The 16,908-nt window shown below is 42.8% G+C and overlaps 1 pseudogene; it reads left to right on the top strand.

Moving 5' to 3' along the window:
- Positions 1–317: 317 nt before the first annotated feature.
- LOC123066656 (carbon catabolite-derepressing protein kinase-like) lies at positions 318–8,488 on the top strand (annotated as a pseudogene).
- The last annotated feature ends 8,420 nt before the right edge of the window (positions 8,489–16,908 follow it).

The raw sequence follows: 16,908 nt of genomic DNA, 5'->3' as shown, positions 1-16,908 counted from the left end.
AATATAGCCAGCGTCGTCGTTGCGCACGTAACAGCGACGTTCCAGTTAATCCTACCCACTGCTAACGCCAGGCGCGCGCGCGTCACCGGCGACCGAAAAGCGTCTCTGCCGTCCATCCTATTCCTATACCGTCTAAATCAACCGACGACGGACGGACGGAGGAATCGACCGACGCACGCGAACGGAAGGAGGGAAATATGGAAACGACAGAGGAGAAAGAGGAAGACAGCCACAAGGAGAGCCAAACGGCGCGAGGCGACCGAGCACAGCAGCAGGTCAGCGAGCGGCGCGAGAGGGAGCCGACACGTACGTGCGCGATGCTGATGCTGACACGGACGCCCACCTTTCCCTTTCCCCGGGTTACGCCGCCCCCGCCTAAGCAGCTCTCTCGCCTAAAGCCTAAAGCCTGAAGCCTCCATCCCACCGCCGGAGGCAGAACGAGCAGCGGCAGCCGATCGACCCCAAAACCCCCTCGATTTGAGGCCTCCTCTGCTCTCCTTCTGACCACGGGATTTGGCCAGGTAATTAAGGCAATAATGATCCTGCTCATCTGTGCTGCAATTCTCGCCGGAGTTTAGTGATTCTGCGCCATGGTTGCTTGCTTCGCTTGGTAGAGACCAGGGGTGGTTAGCGCGTGCTCTTAATTCTACTTCTAGGGAGGGACGCTGCTTTTTTTCCGTTCGACCAACAAGTAGGGAATTTGTTAGTTTGTGTGCTGCTCTGCTTGTGGTTGTGTGGGGATTTCGGTGCCTTTCCTGTTTGTCCTTGTTTCTTCCCTCCAACGACAATGGAGATCTTTGCCGCAGATCGCCTGGAGCCCTGGACCAACATTGACCTCAGCAAGTCAGCATGCTCGGAATTGAAAGTCTTGATTGCCGATCGATCTCACTTTCCCCAAATTCACTCTATATATGGTCGAAAGGATCCTACAGAGAGATTGATGGATTCTGATTCTGTTGCTGGTCGAAAAGATCCTACAGAGCAATCGGGGGATTCTGATTCTGATGCTACCGTGGTACGCGTAATTCTTATCTCCACGGTTGGTGAATAGTCTTCACGGTTTATTTTCGTTGGTTTTTTTTCATCTCTCCTCCCACCACCCCATCCCATCATGGTCCATCGGATTATTTTTCTCTCCACTCTTTATTACAATCAGGACTTTCCTAACGTATAACAAATCAGAGATCTAACTTATTATTCATATCAATCAATTCATTTTATTGGTTCAATTTGTCTTAGTAAACAAATAACAAATTTTTAAGAAACAAATAATCAATTGAACTTTCCTAACTTATCTAAATCAATCGATTTCTATCATTAGTGAAATTTGTTTTAGCAAACAAATAACAGACACGTCACAAACTTTCCTCCCAATAAATAGTTTCTTAACATTTGCAAACTTTCCTAATCAGACACGTCACAAACGGGCAGGTACTGATATCATGTTACCAAACAATAAAACCCCATTTGCATAGAAATTAGTTCAAAATGCTAACTTTCCTAAATTTTTACCTTTCCTTGATAACATCCAATATTTCCTATGTTTTCCACCTATTGAAAGAAATCACCCCTCCATCGATATTATCATTTTTTTGGAATAAGATCTCCGGGTATGATTTTTTGCGATTCTTTTCAATTGTGACCTCTGCTTCCGCTCCGTCTCCTTCTCGCATAATCAACTCCACCACAGCCAGCTGACGCCACCCTAGACCTCTTTCCTCTCCACACCTTCTCCGCCACCTCCTCCTCGTACTCCATTGACAATCCCTCCGCCACGTTTGTCCACCGCGGTGTCGAGGGCATGGCGCAACAGCGTACCAGTGGTAGAGCAGCGCATAGCAGCAGGAAGAAGCACGCAGCACGTGAGGGGAGCGGCCGGCGGTGGAGGGCAAAGACGCGGCCGGCGTGGCTGAGGGGGCGGCCGGCAGAAGATGGCCGCGACAGGAGGCGGCGCGAGGCAGGGGCACGACAGCGGGGCGAGCGAAGGGATAGGCGACATCAGACGGGGCGAGCGCAGCCAGCGAGAGTGTGACGCACGGCCAGGGTGTGCGTCGCGCGGGGCACAGTGGTGCGGTGGCTGTGGCGAGCATGATGGCAACGGCGGGCGCGACGGACGCGGTGTGGCACGTGCGTGGGCATGGAAATCCATAGAGGGAGTGGCCCCGCGGGCGCAGAAGAAGAGCTGAAGGCTCGCCCATGGGCACGCATAGGAGCGGGCATGTGCCACGGGGTCCATCCGAGGAGCTCAGTGGCTACCCCTGCAATGGCCATGGCGGATGGCGGTTTTCGGCCACGGTGAAATACCTAACGAGAGAAACGAGAGGGGAAACTGGGGAAAGGCAAGAGGAGATCACGGCGGTGTCAATGGCACCCTAGGGGAAGACAGGGGAGTTCCGGGTGGCGCGGATCAAACGGCAATGTTGCGGTGGCCGAAGGTTGAGGAAGACGGCAACGACGTCGATCTGGGGGTACTGGACTTGATCTCGTTGGCGCAAACGAAGTAGTGGAGGCATTCAGAGCTCCTCGACAAGCTCCTAGCCAGCAGGTAGGGCAGTGATCGTGTGGACAGGGTCGGTCATGGTGGTTGTGGCATCTGAGTTCGTCCAGATCACCGGGATCGAGCGAGCGATGAGGAGAAGTGGATCTGGGAGGGGGCGTCGAGGAGGAGTGAGGCCATGGGGGCAGGGGAAGCAGGGTGTCAAATAATGTTGGGCTCAACATGTCAAAGATCTGTGGAATTTATATAATATGGTGAACATTTTAGTTTTACTGTTTGATGAAATAATTTATTTGACTTTATTTTAAATTTGAATTGGGCTTTGATTTTTATCAAGTGGCAGTTTGGCTTAGCAAGCCTGATGACATGGCAACATTAGGGGGAGGTCACTGTAGCTAACGACTTGAGGTGTTACATAATCTTCCCATTTCTGAAATTTCATTGTTAAATGGTTGGGGAATATATCACACTATCCATTAGTTCAGTCAAACTCACCACAAGTCCACACATTATTGCCAATTGAGTAAGTCTTATTGGCGGGGAGAATAGGCTATGTGTGCGTGTGTTAGAGGGAGAGAGAGTGAGGAAGAGGGAGGGGGAGAGAGAGTGTGTATGAGGATTTGATGGTAAAAAAGGTTGCCAATGTCATAATATTGAACTCTTAAAGTTAATGTGGCCCCGTTACAACGCACGGGCGTTCTTCTACTGTGAACAATTATTGAGTAGTACTGGCAGATTCATGTGTTAGCTCATTCATTGTTGCATGACTGCATTTCTTGCATGTCTCTTCCATGTTTACCACACATATATGCTGAGTCATGGTATTAATCTGTGAATCTTTTTAAGAATACATTCCATGTTAGGGCAACTCTAACCGGTCCCCTATCCCATCGTAAGCATAAGGAAGCATATTTGGCTTTTTTTTCTCTAAACCGCACCTAGCCGATCCCTTGTTACCATTACTAGAGTAAATATTTTTACTCCAACCCCAATCTTCTCCTTATATTTACTCTGGCTCGTGGCGGCCGTGTAAAAATTCGCCATTCTCTCTTCCTCTCACCTACCTCCTCTTCTCCCCGCAGCCCTGCCGCTAGCGCAACCCCGCCCCGATCCGCCGCCCTCCCTCCTTCCGATGGCCGGATGTCGTGGCCGTCAGTCCTCTCCGTCAATCCGCAGCGCGGATCCGTGCCGCCACGCCCACGGGTCATTGTCCGCGGCCGCTTCCTCGAGCCGCCGCCGGTCCCCTCCATCGATCCGCAACACGGATCCGAGCCGCCACGCCCGCGGGTCATCGTCCGCGGGCGCTTTCTCGAGCCGCCACTGGTCCCCTCCGCCGATTCGCAACGCGGATCTGTGGCGCAATGCCCGCGGGCCCATGGGCGCTTCCTCGAGCCGCCGCCGGTACCCCCGTCGATCCGCAGCGTGGATCCGTGCCGCCACGCCCACGGGTCATCGTCCGCGGGCGCTTCCTCGAGCTGCCCCCACTCAGCCGATCTGAGTAGTACTAGTAACAGATCCTAAAAAGCTCATTCATTGTTGCATGACTGCATTTGCATGTCTCTTCCATGTTTATCACACATATATGCCGACTCATGGTATTTATTTGTGAACCTATTTAAGAATACTTTCCATGTTAACCCACTAGCTAGGATTCTATGTGTCATCTGTGTCTTCGCGCCAGGGCCGGGCACCCAAAGCACGAGCGAGCATTTTCAATAGTTGTTATCCCAACTATCCTAAGCAGACCTGATACATTACATATCAAGAAAGGCCTATAGTCATTCAGTGTTGCGTGTGCAGGCAGTTTTATGGTAATATATTATGATCCTACTCGATCCGTACAAGATAGTACTTGTTGGTTGCTGATCATCTCACTGTACCATACTTCAGCGATCGAATATGTTGTGGCTCTCCCTATTTGAGAAGGGAACTTGACCCATTTCGTTGACCTTTATTTGAACCACACTTGCCCTCGCCAATCATGTCCCATAGTGGTCATTTATGGCCAGCCCACTCATTTCACACACTCAAGGCCGGTCTCTAAGAAGTGACATGCTGTAAATATTTCATGTTATTCATGATCTGTATATAGCATAACTCGTGTTTTACCAGTTTCAGTCTGAACTATAAATCTGTTTGCTGAATCACATATACTGTTTCTCGTGTTTTTGCATAGTGAAAATGGATGGGAACACCAGAGGAGGTGGACATTATGAAGCATTGAAGAGCTACAATCTGGGCAAAACGTTAGGTGCAAGCACATTTGGAAAAGTGATAATTGCAGATCATAAGCTTACAGGACTCAAAGTTGCTGTAAAGATTCTGAACCGTCGTAAAATGAAAACTATGGAAATGGAAGAGAAAGGTATGCCTCCTTCTCCTTGTACAATAGTCTAGGATACATTTGACATGCTTGTTCAGGACTTTGAGTTATCTGCTTTCAGAGTGCTAGTCAGACTTGTGGGTGTGTTCCGAATTCCCACTTAATCAATTAGTCGAGATAATGTACATTAGTATAGGATACATTCGGCTTTAGTTAAGAAGAAAGTTCAGCATGTGTTGTTGCTGCGAGTTAGTAGAATTTGCATACGCATTTTCTTCATAGGATCAATGTCTAACACTTTACTTCTATTGTTTTCTCATATCGTATTTCCAGCAAATAGAGAAATCAAGATATTGAGGTCGTTCATTGACTTCATTCACCCTCATATCATCCGGATTTATGAGGTCATTGAGACACCGAAGGATATATTTGTTGTGATGGAATATTGCCAGAATGGTGACCTTTTGGACTACATTGTTGAGAAAAGGCGGTTACAGGAAGATGTGGCCCGTCGAATCTTCCAGCAGGTGCCTTTTCTGCTCTTACCATGTAGGAACACATTTTTTGGGAATAACGATATGTTGAGCTTCCTATTTCAACCATCAAATGTATGGACATGCTTGCTAGTTGTCGACCTTCCTCATGTGTTTACTGTGCAAATCGCGATCAATTTGCTTGGTTTGCATTCGTTGACTAAGTTTTACCGATAATTTTTTCCTCGATAACATTTTTTTGGCCGGAAAAACACGGTTTACGGAAAATGTCAGAATATATTATGTTTAAGCTCGTTGGTTTTTGCCGATTCTTTTTTTTTGTTTTTGTATCATTTGGCATCTTCATCTTTTCATGCCTTGTTTATCTTAGTATCACTAATTAAATCAATTTTTATCTAAATGGAGTCTTATTCTTCATATCATGATTGTCTTAATTTCACTCCTAAAATTAAATTGTCCTTTAAAACATAAAGAGAATGTATATCCCTTCTGAACGCGAATATGTAATTTGAAGGGTTCTTTCTTATTCACTGAATGCATACTGAGGTTTTGTCTCAATAGTTTTTTCAATTAATTTTTTGTTAAACAGATTATATCTGTTGTTGAATACTGCCACACAAACATGGTTGTTCATCGTGATCTAAAGCCAGAAAACCTGCTAGTTGATTCCAAATATAATGTGAAACTTGCTGACTTTGGGTTAAGCAATGTGATGCATGATGGCCATTTTTTGAAGACTAGCTGCGGGAGTATAAACTATGCCGCACCAGAGGTATTCACTTATTTTATTATTTGAGTCCTTATCCTGATGCTTCTTCTCACACATCATCTGGGTTAATAGCTTTAATGAGTGTTTCTGTATAGGTTATCTCAGGTGAATTGTATGCTGGACCTGAGGTTGATGTTTGGAGCTGTGGGGTGATACTTTATGCTCTTCTTTGTGGTGCTGTTCCATTCGATGATGACAATATTTCCAAACTGTTCAATAAGATAAAGATGTGACAGAACATTTGTAGATTAAGTTGGATCTGACAAGTGTTTACCTTTTTTTTCTTCTGGAAATCAACAAATTCATGTAGATTAGTTGGACTTTAGAATTAATTTTTTCCGGAGATTTGACTCCCCCTTATTTGGTGTTCCAGGGAGGTTTCTATATCCTTCCAAATCATTTATCTGATCTTGCAATGGATTTGATCCCAAGAATGCTTATTGTTGATCCCATGAAGAGAATCACAATCTGTGAAATTCGAGATCACCCATGGTTTCAGAATCGCCTTCCTCGCTACCTGGCAGTGCCTCCACCAAAGATAGCACAGCAAGCCAAAATGGTACCCCATCTATTTCACATTTCAAGCGACTATCATATCTGCACAGTAAAACTTTTCAGCCTTTATCCACTAATATATACAGGATTTTGGATGGATGATAGGAAAACTAAGAACAATACTTTTGTCGTGAAATGCTCTCTTTTATGGGTATAATATCAATGTAATATTTGCAAAGAAAATATAATAGAAATCAATGGCCATAGTTGCGCCCTTGGTTTCAGAAAGGTATCACGTAAGTTTCCATGCAATGCTGCTCTTTATTTATAAAAAAATCGTTTATTATCGAGCATTCAAATACCGTTTCCATGGCAATGATATGCTAATTTGCTAGATGTTCATTTCAGGAGATTGATGAAGATACACTTCAAGATGTTGCCAATCTGGGATATGATAAAGATCATGTGTGTGAATCATTGTGCAATAGGCTGAAAAATGAGGTATATTCAAACAAAAATCACTGGTTCAGTCCTTTCAGTTTTCATAAGTGACTTTATACTATATGTTTCCAGGAAACTGTTGCATATTACTTACTCTTGGACAATCGGTTCCGGGCTACTAGTGGCTATTTGGGGGCTGAATATCAACAAGAAATGGTTAGTCCACATTTGCATCATGTGTGACCTATTTAATGCACTAAAGGTTTAAGCACTATTAACTTTATGAATGGATGATTCTCTAGGATATGAGTTTTAATCATTTTACTCTATCGGAATCAGCAAGCCCAAGTACCTGGAATTATCTTCCAGGAAGTAATGATTCTCAAGGTAGTGGCTTGCGGCCATATTACCGCGTTGAAAGAAAATGGGCTCTTGTACTCCAGATCTTGCAAACTGTCAACTTTACTTTGCTTTGTTTTGCACATTCAGATGTTGAGCTAATGCATCACTTATCCAGCAGTCTCGAGCTCAACCTCGCGCGATATTGATTGAGGTTCTAAAGGCACTTAAGGAATTAAATGTCTATTGGAAGAAGAATGTGGACTACAACATGAAATGCAGTTGGTGCCCTGGGTTTCCTCAGGTCAATGATATGTTGTTAGATGCCAACCACAGCTTTGTTGATGACTCTACCATCATGGATAATGGTGATGTTAATAGGAGGCTACCTGCTGTGATCATGTTTGAAATTCAGGTCTGCAACATCTTCTACTACTAAAGTATTTTTTTGCAATAAGAAAAAAAGGGATTTTCTACTCAATATCGCCTTCACAGTGGCGTCACTAGATAAAAAAACGATTTTGCTGGAGCCAATATATTTGATTCATAATTGTTACCAAGTGATCATTATCATGTCTTGCATCTGTCTGCTAGTGCCAACAACTATTGTCGACTGACTCATGCATGTTGGTAGAAATAACTTCCCATGTTTTAAAGCTGCACAGTGTTGGTGTTAGAAATTACAATTCGCCCGCATGGTAGTGTATATACTATCTATTTGGTTCTAACTTTAATTTTTTTTATCTCCAGCTTTACAAGACCAGGGATGGCAAGTACTTGCTAGATATGCAAAGAGTTACTGGACCTCAGCTCCTCTTCCTGGAATTTTGTGTGGCCTTCCTTACCAACCTTAGGGTTCTATAGCTAGTGCTTGTTCTGATTGAGTGGTGAATAGCAAAACATATGACTGTCCCTTGTGGTGCGATTCATCGTTGCAACGGTGAATAAGTTACGGTGTGCAAGTATATAGGTTGTGTGTTTCATCTTCGGTTTACCCAGTCCCTGACAGAGAACCGTGTTTGTTTGAGTGACTTGTCCTGTTTCAAGCACCAAAAAGGTTAGTTGGTTGTTATAAATAAGACTTATGTATGGTCAATAGCTTGTGGTGAACCTTTTCTGATTCTGTAAGCTGCGCCACATACTGCTGGTGGTGATGCAAAAACACAAGATTTTGTGATATTATTGCATGATCTGGTTTCTATTTGCCTTGTTGTTGAATATGGTGATGATGTGTGCATCTACAATGCAATGCGTGACGGCAGGCATGAGGCACGACCATAGAAGTGGAAGCGGAGGGCTGCCTCGGGGGCCAACCACACGATGGCGGGTGTGCGGGGTGGCGACGTCTTCGTTTGGCGGCTCCACGATGGTGCTCTGGAGCTCAGGTGTGGTGCGTCCGCTGCGACATCATTTTTCTCGGGTGGTTGTGTGCGGTCCGTCCTCGACCAGACATAGAAGGATCTAGTGCCGGTGTGCCATATCCGTACGGGCCGAGGGCGACGAGGGTCACGGGCGTCTTGCTCCGCCATGGCCGTTAGCTAGTGTAGTGGGCAGCATGGCAGTGGCGGACTAGCGGTGATTGGTGTGTGCCCAGGACGGCGAGGTATATCTCTCACCATGTGGATGGTGCGGGCTGCAGGGTGGCTAGGGCTGGGATTGGCGGCTTCCTACGAGGCTTCTAGGCGGGTGAAGTTGCGGCGTGGTGGCGGTGCCTGCCCGGTGACACCGTGTTGGCGGTGACAATCTACCCCGCGGGCGCGTGGCGGACGAGTGTTGTAGGTTTCTGCGGCGGTCATGGAGCAGGTCGCTGGGAGCCGAAGGAGGCGGGTGCTTGGTGGCCTAGGGTAATGGCTACCCCCTGGTGGTTGGAGGTGCCGGATATGATGGGGGTGCCCTATATGGATCTTGATTGGCCAGATTTGATGTCCGATGCCCACCCCTCCCGGTAGTGCTGGCTAGTAGATGGCCGCATGCGTGTGTTGGCTACTGGTGCACGCGTTGGACTTGCGCCCCCCCTACCGAGGCTAGTTGCTCCTCGCATGTGCGCTGGTCACTCATTGCTCATGTTAAGGCAGTGTCTTGTGGATTGTTTAGGACGGCGACTACGTGTTACGATGTCGATGATGAGTTTTTCTGAGGATTTCATGACAGTGGCACTGGATGGCGGGATACACCTACACGGATATGGCTTTCCGCCAGGCTCCATGAGTGACGGCTTCACTTCTTGGTCATGTAGGAGGTAAGGGATGTAAGGAAGTGATGCTCTGGCCTACTTCGATAGTGCCCAGATCTAATGAGGATGCGTTTGCCCTTGTTGTGGTGATGACCGGGGCGCCTCCTGGTGGCTCTGGTGAGTTTTTGAGGGAAAGTTTAGCGTTGGGAGCCCCTGTGGGTGTCGTTCTCTTCCTAAACTAGGTGATACGCCGCGCGTTACCACGGGCCTGAAATGTGTAGATTCATATTCATAGAATTAGAGACAAAACATTGTAAAATATTGAGCAACATGGTAATATAAATAAAAGTATTTTCTACGTGCCTCCTGGATTACTGCAGATGCAAAATGAATCCCACACATAAGCCTCATATACATAGGAAACAACACTAAGAATCCAGTTAAACAAAGTGGTTCAAATACTCATGAAATGTGTCTCGTTGATACAATTTCTCCTGATCCTTGTAACTTCATAACTCATTCTTGTCAATTGAAAGTTTTCTATTATCTATAAAGAAAATAAAATTTGGTTAGAAACTTGGAGTTGATACAACTAATGACAATAATTGAAAGCACGAAATAAACCATATGTCGTATAAGACCTACTTCCTCCATTTGAAATGAGTTGACGCTCAAACTAATGTATCTACATGTATTCCAGTCCTGACCCCTATGCACTCTAGGTGAAATATCATCCTTGTCAATGTGAAAGTTTTTTTTATTATGTATAAAAAAAGTTCATTTAGAAACTTGGAATCGACATAGCTAATCACAACAATTAACTTGGAACTGCACTTACCAAAGAATGATTGTGATTAAGTTTGCAAATGCATATTTTCACACCACGTGGAATTGACTTAATAACAACAATCATGCATATATTATATGTAAGTATTATCACAAAACTAAGTAAAACTAACTGAACCATGTTTCAGCTGCGAAGCACGATGTTTCCTAAAGAATCGAGTAGGTACATTTAACACCAAAATTGCACATAGAATCTCCAACAAATCAGTAAGAAAAAGTCTTAATTCAGTTATAGGGTCTCATTCATTTCTAAAAAAATTTATGGGGTCTCATAAACAAATAATGAATGGGTAGCCATGTTGACTGCATGGACTGTTGCAAAATAATCCCTCTGCTACAAAATTCAGAGACATATATTAGCAAATAGTAGCAATGAAACACTTCTGTCAGCCAAATATTTTCAAAGGCACACTGTATAATCTAAATTATATATGCTGCCCTAGGTCCAAGTGAAAGAGCATCTCCATTGCTGAAAACGCATGAGCAATTCAGAGACGCATATTAGTAATCAAAATCAGATGTATAGTCTAAACTGACATCTGCTACCTTCTGTCCAAGTGAAACAGCATCTCTATGAAATCCATGTGGGCACGAGGGAGCACACGGAGCTGATAGCCTAGACACGACAGTGTCTGACGCATGTGAAGCGGATGAACACATGTTGCAGCCTGTAAAGTAGGGACTGGGAAGTGACCGGAAAGGTAGAATCAGAACGACCAACCGCACAGAAACAGTTCAACGATGTTACTCGAATGTAAGCGCGGAGGTGCTGACCTGATAAGCTGATCTGCTAGTCCCAATGGTGGAGTCTGGTGAAGTCTTGTTTGATTGAGTCGGATTCCCCACCTCTAATTGCCGCCGATGGCGGTCGTGCGAGCATAGCGACGACGTGCGGATGCCTCAGCGGGTGTGCGCTGTTCGACGATCTGGGATTCTGTGTGTTCAGCAATGGCGGCGGCCTGTCCCTGTCTTTCCCCAATCAGAGAGGCATCCGATGTAAGGCTTGGCAGACCAGCTGGCGTGCGGGAGATGGTTCAGAGCAGAACAACGGCTTGCACTACGGTGTGTCCTCCTCGACAATGTGGGTGTTTGGCAACGGAATCACGTCCCGAACCGCGCCCAGAGTTGCACCGGAAAGAGGAAAACGCGCGGTTGTGTGGTAGGATCTAGCACACACAGGTTTGTAGATGCGGGGTGCGGAGGCGGTGGCGCACAATTTAATGTAGCCTTTTCTTCCGGTAACGGAGGGCAAGGTAATGAGGGCGATTAAGGGCATGTACAATGGTTCTATCTTAGCAATGCCACGTAGGATAAATGATGAGGTGGATGAAAGAGAAATCATAAGAGAAGGCTTGTCTTCTCTTAATTAAGAGAAGGCAAGAGATGATCTCTTAACATAATATGTCTCACCACAATTTTAGGAATAACTAGTTATTGATGATAAGGCTAAAAAATGACCCATTGTAGACATGTTTTTCTGTCATCTCTAAATTACATGCAAGATTTAAGATAAGACTACCTTATTGACCATTGTACATGCCCTAATGCTGCGGTTTCATGTGCAATTGCGCCAGGAAGAGCTTCGGTCGAGGCAGCGGAAGAGATAGCGACGGCGATGAGAGTCACAACGGAGAAGATGACTGTCAGCGAAATAGTGCCGCAGCTGACGCCCATGGGCTATACGGGCTATACAGCCCACATACCAAATATTGAACCGGGCCATGTGTCCATGTGTAAGGTAGCGCACCAGCGCTACTCGATTCAGGCAGCCCATGTGAAGTGGCTTTGTACAACCCAAGCGCTGGAAGCCGATATGGGAACGCAGCGAGCGTTAGTGTAGACATCTGATTGCGTTCATACTTGATCCAATGGCTAATAATAATTCGGGTGAAGTGGCTGCGCAAGAAGCCATGAAAAAATATTGAACCAGGCCATGTGTCCATGTGTAAGGTAGCGCACCAGCGCTACTCGACTCAGGCAGCCCATGTGAAGTGGCTTTGTACAACCCAAGCGCTGGAAGCCGATACGGGAACGCAGCGAGCGTTAGTGTAGACATCTGATTGCGTTCATAGTTGAACCAATGACTAATGATAATTCGGGTGACGTGGCTGCGCGAGAAGCCAAGAAAATCAGCTAGTGGGAGGCTCCTATTTAGATATAGAAGATACATCATCTTGGGCCTCGTCCCTATGCCATTGATCTGGCTGGCGTGATTTCTATTTTTGTTTCCTTTTTCATTTCTTTATTTATTTTGTTTCTTTCCTCATTTTATAAAATGTTCCAAATTTTAGTAACTTTTTGAGATTGAAAAATGAATTAAAAAATGTTCCAAAATCCAAAGATCTTCATGAATTCGAAAAAATGTTCCAATTTAAAAAAATATAAACAAATTTGAAATAATAATAGCTGGGTATTAAAACAAAGTACACTATATATTAGCAAAACTGCTCGCGTGTAATAAGAAATGATCAAAGGAGCAAAAAAAAAATAGCAGAACTCGGAACTGGACAGGCTCACCTTGCTACAGTTTGCAAAGGTTACTCCCTACCTTCTCATGTGAAGACAAGTGCCCCCTACATGAGCGCCACTAATTGTAACCTGCGAGTTTTTCATTTTTCGTAGATCTGTTGATTTAAAAAGTTTAATGTCTTGAACCGCCCGTCCAAAGATCAAACCATTCTCACTGTTGGATTTCTTCTGTCGAGATCTTAGAAAGAAGATTCTATGTTAATAGATTTCAAAGAACTTTTTTCCAAAAGGAAACCGGAAATCAAAAGAGAAAAGAAAATAATAAAAAAACTATAGGGAAAACAAAATTGAAAAAACAAAACAGTAAACCAAACGCGAAAAATAAAGAAAAACAGAACAGAAAATGAGCCCGGAAGCACCGTTGCATTTTTGTCTTTATTTTTGGAAGCACAAAATGTCTTTTTTTCTTTTTCGGGGGGAAACACAGTTTTGCTTTGTGCTCTTCCCGTGGAACCACATGTGGTGCTTCTCATGGTAGAAGCACAAACTTTCTTCCAACATGAAGCACATATTTTCTTCTTTTTATTGTATGCAATTATTTTTCTAGAAAACCGATGAAACAAAGCAAATATAGAAAAACCAAAGAACAAAACCATATAAATCTGAAAACACATTCATAAAAAGAAACCAGAAATCCAGAGGAAACACCTAGCACGCGACATGTGGCTATTTGAAAAGAAATGTTTATGCCAATAAATAAAAGTGTTAATGTCCATGTACTTACCAAAATGTTAGGTGACTAAAATATTTAAATAAATTCAGAAAATAAATGCTTTTAGTGTGTTTAAAAATAGAAAGGGAATGCATGTTCCAAGCAGAAATTACAATATATGTGGGTCTCACAGAATTTATACGTTTTCACTAGCGTTTCTCTTCCCTGCATAGAGTAGAATGTGTAAAAGGCTCTCAAAGAATTTCACATGTGGTTTTATTTATGTGCATACCACACTCTTTATTTCCTAGAATTAGCGCCACGAATAAATCTCAAAAATACCAAGGAAGGTTTGTGAACTTCTTTTAGCAAGGTTTCTACAACACTTGAGAAAGGTATTTTCCGGAGTCAACCCCATTAGCTAACAAAAATAATAAGCTCGAGATAACAAGATTGCAAATAACAATAATGCTTCGGTAACTTGGTTATCATATTCTGTACCAACTTGTAGACAGATTGTTTGACGTATGGTTCTAAATTGTGAAATGTTTTGCTAGATGCTCTTTAGTGAATGATTTAGTTTTTCTCTTGCCTCCTTTTGCGGAATGGGTCATGATTTTTAGACAAGTGCAGATCTGTATGTAATCTATAAATTATTTAATGGTTATCTCAGAATTTCACAGGTGTAGTTTTGTATGGTTCTTTTTTTGTTTGCTTTTTTCTGCTAAATATAGTGTGTGATTATATTGATAGTACATATGTATAGGCGTAGATTGGAAGGCCATTGAATACACCATAGTTGTTGAATATGAGGTACATTTTTAGTTCCCCACTGTGTTTTCTGGATTGCAGGCCATCTAGTCTTTACAAGTGTTACCTATTACGACGCCACATGAGATGCTTTTTGTGCACACGTTATGTCTTCCAGATGCTGCGTAATTTTATATAAAATGGTTTAATGCGATAACTACTTGTTAAGACACTACCAATTATATAACAACTTATTTCGCAAGCATAGTTTGGTATGGTTCATTTTTTTGCCTCTGTGTGATCAATATAGTGTGTGATTATGTTGATGGTGCATATGTAAAGACGTATATTGGAAGGCCGTTGAATACACAATATCAGTTGAATATGAGGTACATTATTTAGTTCCCTATTGTGTTTTCTACATTGCATGTCTCTAGACTTTACATGTGCTCCTTATTACAGCGCCACACGAGATGCTTTTTGCACACACGCTATGTCTTCCAGATGTTGTGTAATTTATATAACAACTTATTTTTGTCCTTCTTAGAAAACATGGAGAGCGCAAGTATGTAGTGTCTGGTCTTCGGGTTAAAGCTTAGTGTGGTTGATAGTTATCGTAAGTTTTACCCATAAGCCGATTAACTTGAAAACGAACAACCGATCTAGAAATATCCCACATAGCACAATTTGTCGATGTATACAACCGGTAATTATTAAGTTTTGGCCTAAAAAGAAAATGACGCATATGGTCACAATATGGTGTGTTTCCATAATTAGTACAACATTTATCCACAAGTAAAAATTGATTAAAGATATTTTTCTATTGTCATATCTCATTTAAGATAACAATTCATATGTTTATAGAACTACACTATTTTCAATAGTGCAACATGAGTATCACTTAGGTCATGTTAATGATGATGCCCTCGAAAATCATAAAGAAGATTGTTAGTACGACATGCATAATTAGACCTAAAGTGATTAATGGATAACATATGTCATCATAAAAAATGTACCATACCTAAGAAATAACTATGTTGGTACAAATCTTACGTTTGTAAACATATCACATTTGGTTCAATTTTCTCTTTAAACAAATCAAATAATATGTTCTCATTAAAAACTGTATACAATTCTAGCCCGCGCATTGAGAGGGCCACTATGCTAGTTGATAGAAAAATAAATAATCATGACGATATCCAAGGCAATTATCATGTATATAGGCATCATGTATGAGACAAGTAGACCGAAACGATTGTGCATCACTAGTAAAAAAACGACCTAATGTTCAGCACATAAGTCCCAGTTCAATTACGGCCCGGTACTAATGGTATCATTAGTCCTGGTTCAAACGGCTAGGCATTAGTCTCGGTTCATTTGAGACTTATAGTCCCGGTTTGTGTCACAAACCTGGACTAAAGGGGTGGTGGCAGGCCGGCGTCAGGTCAAGACCCCACGAGCCCCTTTAGTCCCGGTTTGTGACACAAACCGGGACTACAGGTTAGACCCGACCCCTTTATTCCCGGTTGGTGGCTCCAACCCAGACTAAAGGGGTTCTGCAATTTTCAAACTCTACCCCCCCCTATCTCCTTTTTAGTTTTGAAAAAAAAGAAAATGATAAAAACTTAAAAAATTAAAATCGTTCGTTATGTAGTGATGTTACTACATCTACTAGTAAGGGAAATTTAAAAACATAAATTTTGACATGTTTTGCAAAAAGTGTTATGAAAAAGTAAAACGACCTTAACTTTTGCATACGATGTTGAAAAAAAGTACAATATATCAAAAAGTTCAGAACGAAAAGCCAGTTCTCATTTCGACCGCCATAAGCTGTTTTGCAAATTTTTTGAATCCTCAAATTCTGAAAGGAAAAAAAGTTATGCTCAAATTTTAGTATTTTTGAATTTTGGTCAAACTATGGTCAAACTATGGTCAAACTACTTATTAAAGAAATATTAGTGTTAATAAATAATTATTCTTTTTTACAATAATAGTTTCAAACTCTGACAATGAGACGTGTGACTTCATGCTCAACCTAAACTTCTAAGGTTTAATAGGATTGACAGCTTACTTTGTTAGGAAAATAACAAGTGCAGAGTTGGAAACTAGGGGGAATAGAACTCGAAAGTTAAGTGTGCTCAAGTTGGAGTAGTGAGAGGGATGGGTGACTGACCGGGAAGTTAGGCGATTTGGAATAATGAGTGCTCCACACTTGAGCAGTGAGGGTGATTAGAGATTAAATTGTCAAATAATTCAGAAATTTGAAAATCAAAAAAAATTCATAATAAATCAAAAGGAAATTCAAAAAAAATCCTTTAGTCAATCGGGCCTAAAGGGCCTTACGAACCGAGACTACAGCCCGTTTTTCTACCATCTACTACTATTACTCCACACATCGACCGCTATCTAGCATGCATCTAGAGTATTGAGTTCATAAAGAACGGAGTAACGCCTTAAGCAAGATGACATGATGTAAACAAAGTAAACTGAAGCATGAATAAACGCCATCATTTTATCCTTAATGGCAACGATACAAATATGTGTCGTCCCCTTCTGTCACTGGGATTGAGCACCGCAAGATCGAATCCATCACAAAGCAC

Source organism: Triticum aestivum, chromosome 3B (genome assembly GCF_018294505.1).
Source record: "Triticum aestivum cultivar Chinese Spring chromosome 3B, IWGSC CS RefSeq v2.1, whole genome shotgun sequence".
In the NCBI taxonomy this organism is placed as follows: Eukaryota; Viridiplantae; Streptophyta; class Magnoliopsida; order Poales; family Poaceae; genus Triticum; species Triticum aestivum.
Note: the sequence above shows the minus strand (reverse complement) of the source record. Positions and strands in the feature narration are given on the sequence as shown.